Here is a 20,690-nt window from a genome sequence, read left to right on the forward strand (position 1 = left end):
ACATCATCATCTCATACAACAAAGTATTTTTGCTTTTCAAAAAGTGTGTGACTCTCCATTAAACAGGGACTGGCCTTACTCTAAAATCCCTTATTTCTGGGCTGTGATTCCTTTACTGTGGGCAGGGAAGTTGCCATAAATTCCTCACAGCATCTTTTCCTACCGCTAAATCCAGAACCTTTGAACCTGCCTGATCATATGGCTGCAGAGCACTTTTCTGCTTGGAAGCTCCACTCACAGTTGGAAGCCTTTCCTGCCACTGGGTTGAAGCAGTATTCCCAGTTGGAACTGACTGCCTTCAGAACCTAAAGAGGCCTAGCAGACATTATGCTTCCTTCATGTTTGGAAGGTTCAGTAGGCAATAATTTGTCTTTTACTTTGGATAGGATTTCCCAGCATGTCCCTGACCAGTGGAACTCTGAAAATGTTACTGATATAACAGGTTCCTGAATTTCTCACCCTATGGAAAACATGTGTCTTATCAAAGTTTCCAGTGTACTAGCAACTTCTTCCTCATCTGATTTGATAAATATATCATCAATATAAAGGGTTAATGTGATAATCTCCATGGCATCCAGATGGTCTAGATTGTTCAAATTATAACAAAGGACAAGAAAGTTTAAATAGCCCTGTGGTAAGACTATAAGTGTATACTGTAATCTTTTCCCTGTGAATATGAACTGTTTCTGATCCCTCTTTTTTCTGTTAGGGATGGAAAATTATGCATCTGCACAACCAATGGCTGCACATCATGCACCTGGTGCCATATTCATTTGCAACAGAAAATATATTGTATCTGGCACTGCAACTGAAATTGAGACTACTACTTAGTGCAGCTTCTGGTGGTCTACTCATTTTTTATAATCCGTATGCATATAGTGGGAATCAACCATTCCTGTATCTTTTAAACATTTAACAGTGGCACTAATTTCCTCCACCAACACCACCCAGTTAAGATATTGTTTTTGATTTATTATTCTGGCTAGAGGGTAGAAGCAGTTTCAAGGTTCCCACTTGGTCTTTTCCAATATATAGGTCTTACTTTGTAGACCAGGGGCACAGTATGAGGGAGTGTATGAAGTAATAAGTATTTCTCTTCTAATAATATATTCAGGGACTGGACAAATGACACATTATCAGACAAATAACTCACTATCAGCCAAACCTTAGCCAGGACTCCATTTATTACATGGCTTTCATATGCCCCCTCTACAATAGGTGCTTTGGGTCACAGGTATCAATGTCAATTCAGACCTTGTGTCTAACAAATATCTGAGTAGTCCCCTTTTCCCAGTGCACAGTTACCCAAGTAAGTGGAGATTGGTACCTTTTGGAAAGGACTAGGAAATAATTACCATGTGCAGTTAAAATGTGTTGCAGGGTCTTTCTCCTGGGGTCATGGCCTGTTCTCTAGTCAGTGGTTTCAACGTTGAAAAATTAACTTAAATCTGGAAACAGAACAAGAGATCATTACTTTTTACTGGAGCAATTGCCCTTAGCCTCCTGAGGCTGACTCATGGTACATATTGAATGATGACCTTATTGGCTATCCATCCGTTTTGCTCCTAAAGATGCTAAGTTCTAATAACCAACTCCATAACCTTCAGAGGATTCAGGCCTCCTCTGGCTGCCCCTTCGACATTGCCACTTATTATGATAATTATGTGCACTTACCTTCTGATACTTGAATGGCACCATCTGGTCTTTATTGTTTCAGGTCTTATCAACCTCACTGCTATTAGTGAGCCTAGTTCTATAATGGCCTTACCTGCCATCGGTTCTGGCACACCGAGGAGAGCCACAACTGAATATTTTAGTACTATTGTTGGCCTTCCTTCTAGGGCATTCTTTATGGCCTTGGTAAGTAGCATACCATCAGGAACTTTCCATGGAATATACTGACCTGGTGGGTTTTTGGATCTTTTTTTTTTTTTTTTGGAGATGGAGTTTTGTGCTGTCACCTGGGCTGAAGTGCTGTGGTGCAACCTTGGCTCACTGCAACCTCTGCCTCCCGGGTTCAAGCGATTCTCCTGCCTCAGCCTCTGAGTAGCTGGGATTACAGGCACCCACCACCATACTTGGCTAATTTTTGTATTTTAGTAGAGATGGATTTCGCCATGTTGGCCAGGCTAGTCTGGAACTCCTGACTTCAAGTGATCTGCCTGCCTTGGCCTCCCAAAATGCTGGGATTACAGGTGTGAGCCACCGCGTCCAGTCCCCAGTCCTAATACAGTATATTCACTCAAATATGTCCATCACTCTTTCTCCACCATCTGTCATGGAAATGTGGCAGTTTTATTTCTCTGAGCATGAGCCATCAATTCTAATATACTGTCAACACGTTCACAGTATATCCTGAGATTCTTCTCAGGGTGTTAAATCCTGTGTCTTTGTAGTCCTCCCAAATCAGTTACTTTCCTTTATCTAACTTGTGTGCAAATCCCCTTGATCAAGTATCCTCAAAATTTAGTACCACATTCACCAAAGTAGATATATTCTGAGTCATAAAAGGAAGTTTACAACACTTAAAAGAATAGAAATAATAAAAAATATATTCTCAGACCACAGTGGAATTAAACTAGAAACAAGTAATAGATATCTAGAAAGCCCCAGGTAGTTATAAATAAAATGACACACTTCTAAATAACACATGAGTCAAAGACATAGTCTCAAGAAAAATTAAAAATAATTTGCAGTAAATATGTAACAAAATTTGTGGAATGTAGCTAAAGCAAAGTTTGAAGGAAATTTATAGCATTATATGCTTACTTTATTTTTTATCTTTTATCTTTTTTTTTTTTTTGAGATGGAGTTTCACTCTTGTTGCCCAGATTGGAGTGCAATGGCGTGATCTCAGCTCACTGCAACCTCCACCTCCAGGATTCAAGCGATTCTCTTGCCTCAGCCTCCCAAGTAGCTGGGATTACAGGCATGCACCACCACACCTGGCTAATTTTGTATTTTTAGTAGAGATGGGGTTTCACCATGTTGGTCAGACTGGTCTCGAACTCCTGACCCCAGATGATCCACCTGCCTTGGCCTTCCAAAGTGCTGGAACTACAGGTGTGAACCACCATGCCCGCCTCTTTAATGTTATTTATTTGAGACAGGGTCTCACTCTGTCACCCAGGCTGAGTGCAGTGGTACAATCATGGCTCACCACAGCCTTGACCTACTGGTCTCAGGTGATCATCTCACCTCAGCCTCCTAACTAGCTAGGACTACAGGTGCCCACCACCACACACGGCTAATTTTTGTATTTTTTGTAGAGATGGGGTTTCACCATATTGTCCAGGCTGGTCTTGAGCTCCTGGGCTCAAGCAATACACCTGCCTCAGCCTCTCAAACTGCTAGGATTACAGGCATGAGCCACCATGCCTGGACTATATGCCTATATTAGAAAAGAAGAAAGATCTAAATAATATAAGATGAAGGTCTTTGAGTGGACATAAGTTTTTGACTCATCAGAGTAAATACCGAGGGGCATGATTGTTGTATCATATGGTTAAAGTATGTTTAGTTTTGCAAGAAACTGCCAAACTGTCTTCCAAAGTTGTTGTACTGTTTTACATTCCCACTAGCAATGAGTTGGAGTTCCTGTTACTTCACATTCTTACCAGAATTTGGTTTTGCAGTTTCAGATTTTAGCCATTCTAATGTGTGTAGTGGTATCTGATTGTTGTTTTAATTTGCATTCCCTAATGACATATGATGTTAAACATCTTTTCATGTTTATTTGCTGCGTGTATACCTTATTTGGTGACGTGTCTGTTCAGATTTTTTGTCCATTTTAAAAATTGTATTGTTTTCTTATTGTTGAGTTTGAGGAGTTCTTTGTATATTTTGGATACCAGACCTTTTTCAGATGCAAATGTTTTCTTCCAGTCTATGGCTTGTCTTTTCATTCTTTTAATGATGTCTTTCGCATGGCAGAAGTTTTTAATTTTAATGAAGTCAAACATCAGTATTTTCTTTTGTGGATCATGTTCTTGGTATTGTGTCTAAAAAATCACCACCAAACTCAAGGCCACCTAGATTTTCTTCTATGCTATTGTCTAGGAGTTTTATAGTTTTGTGTTTACACTTAGGTCCATGGTCCATTTTGAGTTAAAGTTTGTGGAAGATGTAAGGTCTATGTCTATATTAATTTTTTTGCATGAAGATGTCCAGTTGTTCCAGCACCCCTTGCTGAAAAGACTATCCTTTCTTATAATCTTGAATAGGAGGGTGCGAGTAGACACCCTTGGCTTGTTCCTGATCTTAACATAAAATTATCTAGCATCTCACCATTAAGTATGATGTTAGCTTACAGCTACAGCATTTTGTAGATGTTCTTTTTCAAGTTGAGGAATCTCTCCTTCATTTCTAGTTGCTGAGGGTTTTTTTTTTTTTTATCATGAATTGTGGTTGGATTTTGTCAAATGCTTTTTCTGATTGATATGATCATATTATCTTTCTTCTTTAGCCTGTTGATGTGATGGATTATATTAATGGGAATTAAAATGTTGTACCAGCTTTCCATACCTAGAATAAATCCCTCTTGGTACATGTGACTAACACTCTTTTCTTACATTTTTGGGTACAATTTGCTAATATGTCATTGAAGAGTTCGCATCTATGTTGATGAGACATATTGTCTGTAGTTTTCCTCTGTTTTTGGTGTTAGGGTAATGCTGGTCACATAGAATGAGTTAGGATATATTCTCTTGGCTTCTATTTCCTGGAAGAGGTTACAAAGAATTTGGTATAATTTATTCTTAAAAATATTGGTAGAATTCACTAGTGAAACAACCTGGGCCTGGTGCTTTTCGTTTTGGAAAGTTATAAATTATTTATTTATTTATTTACTTTTTGAGACGGAGTTTCACTCTTGTCGCCCAGGCTGGAGTCCAGTGGCATGATCTCGGCTCACTGCAACCTCCGTCTCCCGGGTTCAAGTGATTCTCCTGCCTCAGCCTCCCAAGTAGCCGGGATTACAGGCGCCCATCGCCATGCATGGCTAATTTTTGTATTTTTAGTAGAGACAGGGTTTCACCATATTGGCCAGGCTGATCTCAAACTCCTGACCTCAAGTGATCTTCCTGTTTCAGCCTCCCAAAGTGCTGGTATTACAGGCATGAACCACTGTGCCCGGCCTGATTCAATTTATTTAATAGACATAGGCCTATTTCGATTATCTATTTCTCCTTGTGTAAGCTTTGGTATAGTATGTCTTTCAAGGAATCGGTCCATTTCAGCTAGGTTATCAAATTTGGAGACTTAATGTTGTTTATGATAGTTCTTTATTATCCTTTTAAAGTCAATGGGATCAATAGTCATAGCTTGTCTTTCATTTCTGATATTAATAATTTGTGTCTTCTCTTTCTTTTCTTTGTTGACATGGCTGGAAGTTTGGCAATTTTATTGATATTTTCCAAAACTAGTTGTTGGTTTTATTGATTTTCTCTTTTGATTTCCTATTTTCAATTTAATTGATTTCTGTTCTAATTTTGGTTATTTTTTTCTGCTGCTTACTTGGAATTTAATTTGCCCTTCTTTTTCTAGTTCCCTAAGGTAAACACATATTATTGATTTTAAATATTTATTGTTTTCTAATATATGCATTCAATGCTATACATTTCCCTGTAAGTACTCACTGCACCTCCAAAATTCTGGTAAGTTGTATTTTCATTTTGATTTAGTTCAAAATATTTTAACATTTCTCTTGAGATTTCTTCTCTAACCCATATGTTAATTAAAAGTGTGTTGATAATATCCAAGTATTTTTGAGGTTTTCCAGCTATCATTCTGTTACTGGTTTGTAGTTTAATTCAATTGTATAGAAATACAGCCATGTGCCGCATAATGATGTTTCACTCAATGATGAACCACATATATGATGGTAATCCCATAAAATTATAATAGAGCTGAAAAATTCCTATCATCTACTGACATCATAGCTGCCATAATTTTGTAGCACAATTACTTAAATTTTTAATGTTTAGTGCAGCCTAAGTGTACAGTGTTTATAAAGTCTACAGTAGTACATAATAATGTCCTAGGCCTTCACATTCACTCACCACTCACTCACTGACTCACCCAGAGCAACTTTGAGTCCTGTAACCTCCATTCATAGTAAGTACCCTATATAGGTGTACCATTTTTTATCTTTCACATTGTATTTTTACTGTACCATTTCTATGTTTAGATACATAAATATTTACCAATGTATTATAACTGCCTACAGTATTCAGTACAATAACATGATAAACAGGTTTACAGCCTAGGAGCAATAGGCTATACCATGTAGCCTAGGTGTGTAGTAGGCTATACCATCTAGGTTTGTGTAAGTACACTCTATGATATTGTTACATTAATGATGTTGCCTAAGGGTATATTCCTCAGAATGTATCCCCATCATTAAGCAATGCATGACAAGAGATACAGATCTATACATGAAATAGGCAAGACGTGGACTGTAGGACACTACTTCAAACATACTCCAAGGAAACTATTTCCCTATTCTCAACCCCCACCCCCACACACATCTCAGAGAAACTGTATTTCCTTTAAACATGTTATCTTTTCAGCATCTTTGATTTTTACCATTATCATATCTTAGTATATTTATGGATTGCTGCTAGTTCTTAGCAATACAGAAAATAAAAAGTATCTTTTATGTGCAAGATTATACTTAAAAACTTATTTGTTACAAACATAATTTAATTTGTTTTGCTGGCTTAGAAATTATAAGGGCCATAACATTTTAGCTTTTTATACAAACACATTTATATGCATTCATTCTTTCTGGCCAGAATATACATTCATATTTCAAATAGGATTTTTTTAAGTTTCTAAGAACATTTTTTAAACAATGAAAACTTCATATTTTCAGGAGAAGGAAGAGACTCAGTGACATTAATTAGGGAAGAACATTAACCTTCAGCCTCTTATATTGCAATTTCATTTTTGAATTGCCCAACTGATGCCACTGCAAATTCTGCGAGACAGGCAAAAAACTGAGTTCCCAAAGTGTGAGAGGGGAAAACCTGCCTCCGAACACATATCCCTACTGGTGAATATGAAAATCCAGATTACGGAAGAAAGATTTAACCTTATCTAGAGCTGAAACACATTTAGAGAGCTGTGTAAAATATAAAAGTAGAAGCAGCAGCAAGAGCCTTATAGGCACACCCAGTCTCCAGCTTGAGCCCACGGAAACTATCCCTGACTGGATTTTGCAGGGGCCCTCAGGCAAGGAAGACAGCAAAATTAGGGAGGGGTCACAGGGTGAAAGATGCTTCCAGTGAAATTCTGTAATAATTTCAAATGGGTATGAACTATCTTGAACAGAATCCGGGGGGTGAATGGGGAACTGCTGCAGATACAAGTGCAGGAGGCTTCACCAACATTGTGAGCAGACGGAGAGGAGCAAGGCCTAAAAGTCAAGTTTGCTTTCTCACCTGGGAAGCTTACAGCATGGGGAAAGGGCTGAGTTCCATGCACAGGCTTCCTGCATCTAACTAAACTTGGCCCTGTTAGCAGGACACCGCAGAGGCAAGACCAGCCTTGCCAACTACGTGAGAGTTGGGTGAGGTCTTTTGCTACTGGCTATCCCCTACTTCCCTGGTGAACCATATGGCACAGCCGAGGCAGCCATAATCTCCTCTGGAACATAACCCCATCGGTCTGAGAACCACACCCCCATCCCAACAGTGGCCATGGCAAGCACCACCTAAGGAGAGTCTGAGCTCGGACCCGCCTAACCCTGCCTCCACCTGATGATATTTCTCTACCTGCCCTGGTAGCCACACACAAAAGACAAAAACTTGTGGAAGCTTTATGGCCCTGCCCATTGCCAGAGAAACCAGAACACTTACCCTGGTCAACTTAGGGCAAGCTTATATTCCCCTACAACTACTGCAGCTGGTGCTCTCTTGAAAGCATCACCTCTTGGTTGAAGGCCAATCAACTCAGGCCATTACAGCAACTCATGACAAAATAACCCTGCTCCCAAGAAGGAGAACACAACAGCTAATACCACTGCCTGAAACATCCTGGCTAACCAGAGGTCCCGAGTCTATCCACGTGACAACTTTACTACTAGAATAACCAGCATTCAAGAAAGCCAGCACACTAAACATACCTACGGCCAAAGATTCTCACAGAGTCACTTTCACTCCCCGCCACCTCCACCAGAGTAGGTGCTGATATCCACAGCTGGGAGAGCCAAAGATGGATGACATCACAGGAGTCTTTGCAGACATTCCACAGCAGCAGCTCAGAGCCTGGTAGCCCCGCCCAGTGGCTAGACCCAGAAGAGCAATAACAATCACTGCATATTAGCTCTCAGGAAACCTCATCCCAAGGGGAAGGGGAGAGCACTACGTCAAGGGATCATTCCATGAGACAAAAGAATCTGAACAGCAGCCCTTGAGTTCCAGATTTTTCCACTGAAATAGTATACCCAAATGAGAGGGAACCAGAAAAGTAATTCTGGTAATATGACAAAACAGGGTTCTATATCACCCCTAAAATATCACACTTGCTCCCCAGTAATGGATCCAAACCAAGAAGAAATCTCTGAATTGTCAGGTAAAGAATTCAGAAAGTTGATCATTAAGCTACTCAAGGAGACACCAGAGAAAGGTGAAAACCAACTTAAAGAAATTTAAAAACAATACAAGATATGGATGAAAAATGCTCCAGAGAAATAGATATCATAAAGAAAAAACAACCACAACTTCTGGAAATGAAAGACCCACTTACAAAATACACTGGAAAGTTTCAACAATAGACTAGAACAAGTAGAAGAAAAAACTTCACAGCTTGAAGACAAGGCTTTTGAATTAATCAAATCAGACAAAGACAAAGAAAAAAGAATTAAAAAAATTAACAAAGCCGCCAAGAAATTTGGGATTATGTTAAATGACCAAGAATAATTGGTGTTCCTGAGGAAGAATAGAAATCTAAATCTTTGGAAAATTTATTTGAGGGAATAATCAGGGAAAACTTCCCTGGCCTCACTAGAGATCTAAACATCCAAATAAAGAAGCTCAAAGAACACCTGGGAAATTCATCACAAAAAGATCATTGCCTAGGCACATACCGTCAGGTTATCTGAAGTCAAGCTAAAGGAAAGAATCTTAAGAGCTATGAGGCAAAAGCATCAGGTAACCTACAAAGGAAAACCTATCAGATTAACAGCTGAAACCTTACAAGCCAGAAGGGATTTGGGTCCTATCTTTAGCCTCTTTAAACAAAATAATTGTCAGTCAAGAATTTTGTATCTGGCGGGGTGCGGTGGCTCACCCCTGTAATCCCAGCACTTTGGGAGGCCGAAGCAGGCAGATCACCTGAAGTCAGGAGTTCAAGACCAGCCTGGGCAACATGGTGAAACCCTGTCTCTATTAAAAATACAAAAAAAAAAAAAAAATTAGCCGGGTGTTGTGCACACCTGTAATCCCAGCTACTCAGGAGGCTGAGACAGGAGAATCACTTGAACCCAGGAGGTGGAGGTTGCAGTGAGCTGAGATCATGCCACTGCACTCCAGCCTGGGCAACAGAGCCACCAGACTCCGTCTCAAAGGCAAAAAAAAAAAAAAAAAAAAGAAAGAAAGAATTCTGTATCCAACAAAACTAATCTTCATAAATGCAGGAGAGATAAAGTCTTTTTCAGACAAACAAATGATGAGAGAATCTGCCATTTCCAAGCCAGCACTACAAGAAATGCTAAAAGGAACTCTAAATCTTGAAACAAATCTTTGAAATACACCAAAATAGAACCTTCTGAAAGCATAAATCTCACAGGGCCTGTAAAACAATACCACAGTGAAAAATAACCAGGTATTTAGGCAACAACTAGCATGATAAACAGAACAATACCTCACCTCACAATACTAATGTTAAATGTAAATGGCCTAAATGTTCCACTTAAATAATACAGAATGGCAGAATGGATAAAAATTCACTAACCAAGTAAGTGCTGTCTTCAGGAGACTCAACTGACACATAAAGACTCACATAAACTTAAGGGAAAGGGACAGAAAAAGATATTCCATGCAAATGGAAACCAAAAGCAAGCAGGAATAGCTATTCTGGTATCAGTCAAAACAGACTTTAAAACAACAGTTAAAAAAAAAAAAGACAAAGAGGGACATTATATAATGATGAAAGGATTATTCCAACAGAAAATTAGCACAATCCTAAATATATATGCACCTAACACTGGAGATCTCAAATTCATAAGACAATTACTACTAGACCTACGAAATGAGACAGCAACACAATAATGGTGGGTACTTCAATACGCCACTGACAGTACCAGACAGTTCATCAAGACAGAAAGTCAACAAAGAAACAACAGACTTAAACTACACCCTAAAACAAATGGACTTAACAGATATTTACAGAACATTCTACCCAACAACTGCAGAATATACGTTCTATTTTTTCTTTCTTTTTTTTTTTTTGAGACAGCGTCTTACTCTGTTGCTTAGGCTGGACTGCAGTGGCACAAGCTCAGCTCACTGCAACCTCTGCCTCCTGGGTTCAAGCGATTCTCCTGCCTTAGCCTCCTGAGTAACTGGGACTACAGGCATGTGCCACTACACCTGGCTATTTTTGTATTTTTAGTAGAGACTCCTGACCTCAGGTGAACCTCCCGCTTTGGCTGGGATTACAGGCATAAGCCACCACACCCAGCCAAGAATATACTTTCTATTCATCAGCACATGGAACATTCTCCAAGACAGAACATATGGAGAGACCACAAATAGGTCACAAAACAAGTCTCAGTAAATTTAAGAAAATTGAAATTACAACAATTATCCTCTCAGATCACAGTAGAATAAAACTGTAAATCAACTACAAAAGGAACCCTCAAAACTATACAAATAAAAGAAAATTAAATAATCTGCTCTTGAATGATCTTTGAGTCAACAATGAGATCAAGATGGAAATAAAAAATTATTTGAACTAAACAATAATAGTGACATAACTTATCAAAACCTCTGGGATGCAGCAAAAAGTGGTGCTAAGAGGAAAGTTCACAGCATTAAATGCCTACATCAAAAAGTCTGAAAGAGCACAAATTGACAATCTAAGGTCACATCTCAAAGAACTAGAGAAATAAGAAAAAACTAAACTCAAACCCAGCAGAAAAAAGAAATAACCAAGATCAGAGCACAACTAAATGAAATTAAACAAAAAAATACAAAAGATAAATGAAACAAAAAGCTTGTTCTTTGAAAAGATAAACAAAACTGATAGACCATTAGCGAGATTAACCAAGAAGAGAGAAGATCCAAATAAGCTCAATTAGAAATGAAATGGGAGATATTACAACTGATATCACAGAAATACAAAAGATCATTCAAGGCTGCTATGAATACCTTCACATGCACAAACTGGAAAATCTAGAGGAGATGGATAGTCCTGGAAATATACAACCTTACTAGATTAAATCAGGAAGAAATAGAAACTCTGAACAGACCAATAACAAGTAGTGAGATTGAAACAGTAATTTTTAAAAATAGCCAACGAAAAAAGATCCAGGACCAGGTGGATTCACAGCTGAATTCTATCAGACATTCAAAGAAGAAATGGTACCAATCGGCTGGCTGCAGTGGCTCACGCCTGTAATCCCAACACTTTGAGAGGCCGAGGCGAGCGGATCATGAGGTCAGGAGTTTGAGACTAGCCTAGCCAGCATGGTGAAACCCCATCTCTACTAAAAATACAAAAAAATTAGGCAGGACATGGTGGCTCACGCCTGTAATCCCAGCACTTTGGGAGGCTGAGGTGGGCGGCCAACATGGTGAAAGTCCGTCTCTAAAATACAAAAACTTAGCTGGGCATGGTGGCACATCCCTGTGGTCCTGCCTACTCGAGAGGCTGAGGCAGGAGAATTGCTTGAATCCGGTAGGCGGAGGTTGCAGGAAGCTGAGATCACACCACTGCACTCCAGTTTGGGCGACAGAGCAAGACTGTCTCAAAAAAATTATCTAAAATAAAAAAAGAAATGGTACCAATCTTACTGAAACGATTTCAAAAAAGAAAGAAAGAGGGAATCCTCCCTACATCATTCTTTATGCCAGTATCACCCTAATACCAAAACCAGGGAAGGACATAACAAAAAAAGAAAACTACAGACCAGACATACCAAAAAAAGAAAATTACAGACAGAGAGGAAAGCAGTAATTCACAAAAGAAATACTTGCCGTTCTTTTATTTCATTGATATTCTATTTTGGTAACTCATAAAATTTAAAATGCAGTTTTCCTTAAGTCTTTAGGCTTAGTTCACAATCTTACTTTTTGTTAAAATAAAAATAAGATAATTACCTTCACTGTTCTTTGATTAATATTCAGTTAATTCATAAATTTGACAGAATAATTTTACCCAACATTAAACACTCTATATATAACTGAGGAAAAAACTTTATAATTTATACTTGTTTTCTCAGATATATCAAGCACCTAACAAGTTAGACTTACAAATTTGACAAAAGATATCTTCTTAACCTCTGCTAACATGTGAATGTTTTTGTCCCCCTGCCTCCAAATTCCTATGTTGAGGCCCTAATGTGGTGGTATTTGAAGGTAGGGCCTTTGGAAAGTAATTAGGTCATGAGGGTCTAGCCTCTATGATGGAATTAGTGTCTTTATAAGAATAGGGAGAGAACTAGCACTCTGGGCCATGTGAGAATACAGCAAGAAGGTTGCTGTCCACAAGCTAGGAGTTGGTCCTCACCAGATACTAGATTTGCCACGGCCTTCAATTTGTACTTCCCAGCCTCCAGAACTATAAGAAACAATGTTTATTGTTTAAGTAACTGAGTCTATGATATTTTTGACATGGTAGCCTGAGCTAAGACAGCCTCCTAAAGAAAAAAAAAAACCTATTTTAATTTTTATTACATCAAGATGATGTGTTTGGCCTATGAAATTATTTTAAACATTTCAAACATCATAAAAAATTAAAAATTAGAGTATATGTATAGCAGCACGATCATTATAAAATCTGATCAAGTTCATTTTCCAACGAAGAGAACTGAGTAAAGAATTTGGCTCCATCATATAGCGAAGGAAAGTGAAGAACTTTTCCAGATCCTAGGGTTCTAATTCTCTTTGACTGTAACTATCACAGAACGTACTGCATTAAAGTCTGTTGTATACTACTGAAATCTCGTTCAGGCTACAATTTCCTGAACAATTCTTAACTGTTTCGCTCATTTTGAAGATTTGGGGAATTTTTTTTGTAATGACAGTAAGCTCAATGAAATTTATTTACCAAAAATATGATAGAATGTCCTCTTAGGCAAGAATTTAGGACAAGGAAGAAAAAAGTTTCTCTCTATTGTTTGCTTGTGAAACAATATCTAAGCTACGTCATTAATTCTGGACACCACACTTTAGCTGGGACATTGACACACTACAGTATATTTTGAGATCATAATGATGATGAAGGAACCTGAAGCCATGTCACATGAGGCAGGGGTTAAAAAGAAAATAGGGAATGAGTAAAACGCCTCCAAAGAGCATCATGTAGAAAATTTTTTGTTATGTTTTACCAAACCAGAATCAGGATCAAGGTGAAGGTTACACAAACCCAGATTTCAACCAGGGAGATATTGTGGAAAGAAACTCAGACCTGAAAGCAGGAGATTTAGGTCCTAGGGTACTTTATTACTCGCCATGGGGTCTGGGGGCAAGTCGTTTAAACTCTGGAACCCAGTGCTGTCTTTCCAATAGAACTTTTCTGCATGATAGAAATGTTCTACATCTTAGCTGTCCAATATAGTAGTTACTAGCTACAGGTTCGGCACTTGAAATGCAGCTAGTTTGGTTGAGGATCTGAATTTTAAATTAAATTAAATTAAATTAAATTAAAATAGCCACAAGTAGAATTCTGAGAGATTAGTATGGTGGATAGGAGACAGGACTAGCGTGTAGCTCCCGCTCAGACGGACACAACAGTGTGTGGAGACTCACATTGTGAACTTTTGCTCCAAGAACTACCACAGGAACATACCAGGAAAGCCAAGAGAATCCACAGACCTTTTGAAGGAACTGGATCACTGCTGCAGGCTCCCTGAGACACTGAAAAACTGTGAGTCCGCTTGCTTTCTCAACAGGGAGTCTTGTGGTCTGGGCAAGTTGTCAGCCCTGGTCACTGGCGGCCTGGAAATAGACAGTGCTGTTGTGGGGCCTGGTGGGAGTGAAACCAGCCTTTAGGACTGCAGGCTGTGTGGGAGCAGGGTGAGGTCTGTGATTGCTGGTTTTCCCCTACTTCCCCGGTGACCTGTATGACTCAGCAGAGGCAGCCAGAATCCCCCTGGTAATATAACTTTATGGACTGGGAACCACACCCCCAATACCCCACAGCAGCCACAGCAAGCCCCAACCAAGAAGAGACTGAGCTCAGACATGCCTATCCTTGCCCCTACCTGGTGGTCTTTCTCTACCCTCCCTGGTAGCTAAAGACAAAGGTCATAATCTCTTGAGAGCATGACGGCCCTGCCCACTGCCTGTGAAACCTGAATACTTAACCAGGTGTCCCTAGGGCAAAGTTTGCATCTTCCCTGTAGGACTGCAGCTGATGTGCTCTTGAAAGCGCCACCTCCTGGCTCGAGGCCAACCAACACAAAACCAGTACACTAAACAAAAACACAACCAAGGACCCTCACAGGGTCCACTTCACTCCCCTGCTACCTCCACCAAAGCAAGTGCTGGTATCCATGGCTGCAAGACCTGAAGCTGGATCACATCACAGGACTCTTTGCAGACACTCCCTAGTACCAGCCTGGAGCCTGGGAGCTCTGCAGGGTGGCTAGACCCAGACGGACAAAAACAATCACTACAGTTCAGCTCTCAGGAAGCCCCATTCCTAGGGAAAGGGGGAGAACATCACATCAAGGGAGCACAGTGTGGGACAAAATATTCTGAACAGCAGCCCTTGAATCTAAGAGCTTCCCTCTGACATAGTCTGCCCAAATGAGAAGGACCAGAAAAACAATTCTGGTAATATGAAAAAACCAGGTTCTTTAACATTCCCAGAAAATCATACCAGCTCACCAGCAATGGATCCAAAATGAGATGAAATCTCTGAATTGACAGAAAGAGTTTAGAAGGATGATTATTAAGCTAATCAAGGAGGCATCTGAGAAAGGTGAAGTCCCACTTAAAGAAAAAAAAAAAACATGATACAGGATATAAAGGAAAATTCTTCAGTGAAATAGCATAAATAAAAAATGATCACAACTTTTGGAAATCAAGGACACACTTAGAGAAATGCAAAATGCACTGGAATGTCTCAGCAATAGAATCAAACAAGCAGAAGAAAGAACTTCAGAGCTTGAAGATAAGGCTTTCAAATTAACCCAATCCATCAAAGACAAAGAAAAAAGAATTTTAAAAAATGAGCAAAGACTCCAAGAAGTTTGGGACTATGTTAAATGTCCAAACTTAAGAATAATTGGTGTTCACAAGGAAGAAGAGAAATCTAAAAGCTTGGAAAATATATTTGAGGGAATAATCAATAAAAGTGTCCCTGGCCTTGCTAGAGATCTCGACATCCAAATACAAGAAGCTCAAAGAACACCTGGGAAACTCGTCACAAAAAGATAATTGCCTAGGCACATGGTCACCAGTTTATCTAAAGTCAAGATGAAGGAAAGAATCTTAAGAACTGAGGCAAAAGCATCAGGTAATATAAAGGAAAACCTATCAGATTAACAGCAGATTTCTCATCAGAAACCTTACAAGCTAGAAGGGACTGGGGTCCCATTTTTAGCCTTCTTAAAAAAAATTATCAGCCAGGCGTGGTGGCTCACGCCTGTAATCCCAGCACTTTGGGAGGCTGAGGTAGGTGGGTCATGAGGTCAGGAGTTCGAGACCAGCCTGACCAACATGGTGAAACCCCGTCTCTACTAAAAATACAAAAATTAGCCAGGCCTGGTGGCACAAGCCTGTAATCCCAGCTACTTGGGAGGCTGAGACAGGATAATCGCTTGAACCCGGGAGGCAGAGGTTGCAGGAGCCGAGATCATGCCGTTGCACTCCAGCTGGGGTAACAGAGTGAGACTCCATCTCAAAAAAAAAAAATTATCAGCCAAGAATTTTGTATGCAGTGAAAGTAAGGCTTCATAAATGAAGGAAAGATATAGTCTTTTCCAGATAAACAAATGCTGAGAGAATTCGCTACTACCAAGACAGCACTACAAGAACTGCTAAAAGGAACTAAAATCTTGAACAAATCCTCAAAATACACCAAAATAGAACCTCCTTAAAGAATAAATCTCACAGGACCTATATAACAATAACACAATGAAAAATAACCGAAAGTATTCAAACAACAAATAACACAATGAATAGAATAGTACCTCACATCTCAATACTAACATTGAATATAAATGGCCTAAATGCTCCACTTAAATGATACAGAATGGCAGAATGGATAATAATTCACCAAGTTTCTGCCGTCTTCGAGAGACTCACCTAACACACAGGGACTCACATAAACTTAAGGTAAAGGGATAGAAAAAGATATTCCATGCAAATGGACACCAAAAGCAAGCAGGAATAGCTATTCTTACATTGGACAAAACAAATTTTAAAGCAACAGCAGTTGAAAAAGACAACGAGGAACACTATACAATGATAAAAGGACTAGTCCAACAGGAAAATATCACAATTCTAAATATGCACGCACCTAACACTGGCACTTCCAAATTTATAAAACAATTACTACTAGACTTAAGAAACGAGATGGATGGCAACACAATAATAGTGGGGGAATTTAATACTCCATTGACAGCACTAGACAGGTCATTAAGACAGAAAGTCAAAAAAGAAACAATAGACTTAAAGTATACCCTACAACAAATGGACTTAACAGATTTTTACAGAACATTCTACCCAACAACTGCAGAATATACATTCTATTCATCATTACATAGAACATTCTCCAAGACAGACCTTATGATAGGCCACAAAATAAGTCTCAGTAAATTTAAGAAAATTGAAATTATATCGAGTACTCTCTCAGACCACAGTGGAATAAAATTGGAAATCAATCCAAAAGGAACCCTCAAAACCATGCAATAACATGAAAATTCAATAACCTGCTCCTGAATGATCATTGGGTCAACAATGAAATCAAGATGGAAATTTAAAAATTCTTTGAACTGAACAATAACAGTGACACAACCTATCAAAACCTCTAAGATACAGCAGAGGCAGTGCTAAGAGGAAAGGTCATAGCGTTAAATGCCTATATCAAAAAGTCCGAAAGAGTACAAATAGACAATCTAAGGTCACACCTCATGGAGCTGGAGAAACAAGAACAATCTAAACCCAAACCCAGCAGAAGAAAAGAAATAACCAAGATCAGAGCAGAACTAAATGAAATTAAAACAAACAAACAAAAGTACAAAAGATTAATGAAACAAAAAGCTGGTTCTTTGGAAAGATAAATAAAATTGATAGACCATTAGTGAGATTAACCAAGAAAAGAAGAGAGAAGATCCAAATAAGCTCAACTGGAAACGAAATGGGAGATATTACAACTGATAACACAGAAATACAAAGGATTATTGAGGCTGCTATAAACACCTTTACGTGCATAAACTAGAAAACCAAGAGGAGATGGATGGATAAATTTGTGGAAATATACAGTCCTTCAAGATTAAACCAGGAAGACATAGAATCTCTGAACAGACCAATAACAAACAATGAGATTGAAATGGTAATAGAAAAATAACCAGCAAAAAAAAGTCCAGGAACAGATGGATTCACAACTTAATTCTATCAGACATTCAAAAAAGAAATGGTACCAATCCTATTGACACTATTCCAAAAGATAGAGAGAATCCTCCCTAAATCATTTAATGAAGCCAGTATCACCTGAATACCAAAACCAGGGAAGGACATAACAAAAAAAGAAAACTACGGACTGATATCCCTGATGAATACAGATGCAAATATCTTCAACAAAATACCAGCTACCTCAATCCAACAGGATATTAAAAAGATAATCCACCATGATCAGGTAGTTTTCATACCAGAGATGCAGGGATGGTTTAACATACATAAATCAATAAATGTGATACACCACACAAACAGAATTAAAAACAAAAATCACATGGTCATCTCAGTAGATGCAGAAAAAGCATTTGACAAAACCAGCATCAAAATCCTCAGCAAAATTGGCATAGAAGGGACATACCTTAAGGTAATAAAAGCCATCTATGACAAACAGACAGTCAACATTATACTGAACAGGGAAAAGTTGAAAGCATTCCCAGTGAGAACTGGAACAAGACAAGGATGCTCACTTTCACCACTTCTACTCAACATAGTACTGGAAGTCCTAGCCAGAGCAATCAGACAAGAGAGAAATGAAGGGCACCCAAATCAGTAAAGAGGAAGTCAAATTGTCACTGTTTTTGATGATATGATCGTATATCTAGAAATCCCTAAAGATTCATCCAAAAACCTCCTAGAACTGGTAAATGAATTCAGCAGGGTTTCAGGATACAAAATTAATGTACACAAATCAGTAGCTCTACTGTACACCAACAATGACCAAGCTGAGAATCAAATCAAGAACTCAGTTCCCTTTACAACACCTGCAAAAAAATTAAATACTTAGGAATATACCTAACCAAGGATGTGAAAGTCCTCTACAAGGAAAACTACAAAACACTGCTGAAAGAAATCATAAGCAACACATGCAAAAAAAACAAACACATCCCTTGCTCATGGATGGGTACGATCAATATTGTGAAAATGAACAAACCGCCAAAAACAATCTATAGATTCAATGCAATTCCCATCAAAATACCACCATTATCCTTCACAGAGCTAGAAAAAACAATCTTAAAATTCATATGGAACCAAAACCCACATAGCCAAAGCAAGACCAAGCAAAAAGAACAAATCTGGAGGCATCACATTATCCGACTCCAAACTATACTATAAGGCCATAGTCACCAAAGTAGCATGGTACTGGTATAAAAACAGGCACATAGTCCAATGGAACAGAATAGAAAACCCAGAAAGAAAGCAAAATACAGCCAACTGATCTTCCATAAAGCAAACAAAAACACAAAGTGGGGAAAGCACATCCTATTCAACGAATGGTGCTGGAATAATTGGCAACCCACATACAGAAGAATGAAACTGAATCTTCATTTTTCATCCTACACAAAAATCAACTCAAGATGGATCAAGACTTAAATCTAAGACCTGAAACCATAAAGATTCTGGAAGATAACATCAGAAAAACCCTTCCAGACATTGGCTTAGGCAAAGACTCCATGAGCAAGAACCCAAAAGCAAATGCAACTAAAGAAAGATAAATAGATGGGACCTAATTAAATGAAAAAGCTTCAGCACAGCAAAAGAAATAATCAGCAGAGTAAACAGACAACCCACAGAGTGGGAGAAAATTTTCGTAAATTATGCATCTGACAAAGGACTAATATCCAGAATCTACAAAGAACTCAAACAAATCAGCAAGAAAAAAACAACAACAAACAATCCCATTAAAAAAGCGGGCTAAGGACATGAATAGACAATTCTCAAAAGAAGATATACAAATGGCCAACAAACATATGGAAAAATGCTCAACATCACTAATTATCAGGGAAATGCAAATCAAAACCACAATGCGATACCACCTTACTCCTGCAAGAATGGCCATAATAAAAAAAAATAGATGTTGGCATGGATGCAATGAAAAGGGAACACTTTTACACTGTTTGTGGGAATGTAAACTAGTATAACCACTATGGAAAACAATATGGAGATTCCTTAAAGAAATAAAAGGAGATCTACTGTTTGATCCAGCAATCCCACTACTAGGTATCTACCCAGAGGAAAATAAGTCATTATACAAAAAAGAAACTTGCACATGCCTGTTTATAGCAGCACAATTTACAATAGCAAAAATATGGCACCAGTCAAAATGCCCATCAATCAACGAGTGGATAAAGAAAATGTGGCATATATATACCATGGAATACTATTCAGGCATAAAAAGGAACAAAATAATGGCATTCGCAGCAGCCTGGATGGAATTGGGGACTATTATTCTAAGTAAAGTAACTCAAGAATGAAAAACCAAACTTTGCATGTTCTCACTCATATGTGGGAGCTAAGCTATGAGGACACAAAGGCATAAGAATGATACATTGGACTTGGTGACTCAGGGGAAAGGGTGGGGGATGGTGAGGGATAACAGACTACACATTGGGTACAGTGTACACTGCTCGGGTGATGGGTACACCAAAATCTCAGAAATCACCACTAAAGAACTTATTCATGTAAACAAACACAACCTGTTCCCCAAAAGCGATTGAAATACAAAAATAAATAAATAATAAACACTCGGAAAAAAAATAGCCTCAAGTAACTACTGGCTACAGTATTTGAAAGGCACACCTCTAAATCTTAATTTTTTTCCTTTCTAAAATGGGAGTAGGCATGTGCAGTGGCTCACATCTGCAATCCCAGCACTTTGTGAGGCCAAGGTGGAGCCCAAGAGTTCAAGAGCATCCTGATCATCATGGGGAGACTCTTGTCTCTACAAAAAGTAATAATAATAACAAAAAATAGCCAGGTGTGGTGTCACATGTCTGTGGTCCCAGCTATTTGGGAGGCTGAGGCAGGAGGATGGCTTGAGCCCAGGAGCTTGAGCTGCAGTGA

The 20,690-nt window shown here is 38.8% G+C and overlaps 1 protein-coding gene across 9 annotated transcripts in view; it reads right to left on the reverse strand.

Moving 5' to 3' along the window:
• SLC25A40 (solute carrier family 25 member 40) overlaps positions 1-20,690 on the reverse strand; it is a 100,212-nt gene that overhangs the window by 78,970 nt on the left and 552 nt on the right. For 3 of the 9 annotated variants that reach the window (XM_063814680.1, XM_063814681.1, XM_063814677.1), the window contains exons 1-2: positions 8,126-8,210; positions 1,356-1,448 (exon numbers count right to left, since the gene is read on the reverse strand). The gene's annotated coding sequence lies outside the window, so the exon portion shown is untranslated. Of the gene's footprint in view, positions 1-1,355; positions 1,449-8,125; positions 8,270-14,039; positions 14,204-20,690 lie in introns of those variants that run through there. The other 6 variants (XM_063814674.1, XM_063814682.1, XM_063814672.1 and 3 more) reach the window with 6 other exon arrangements.

The sequence above is a fragment of the Pan troglodytes genome, chromosome 6 (genome assembly GCF_028858775.2).
Source record: "Pan troglodytes isolate AG18354 chromosome 6, NHGRI_mPanTro3-v2.0_pri, whole genome shotgun sequence".
Lineage (NCBI taxonomy): Eukaryota > Metazoa > Chordata > Mammalia > Primates > Hominidae > Pan > Pan troglodytes.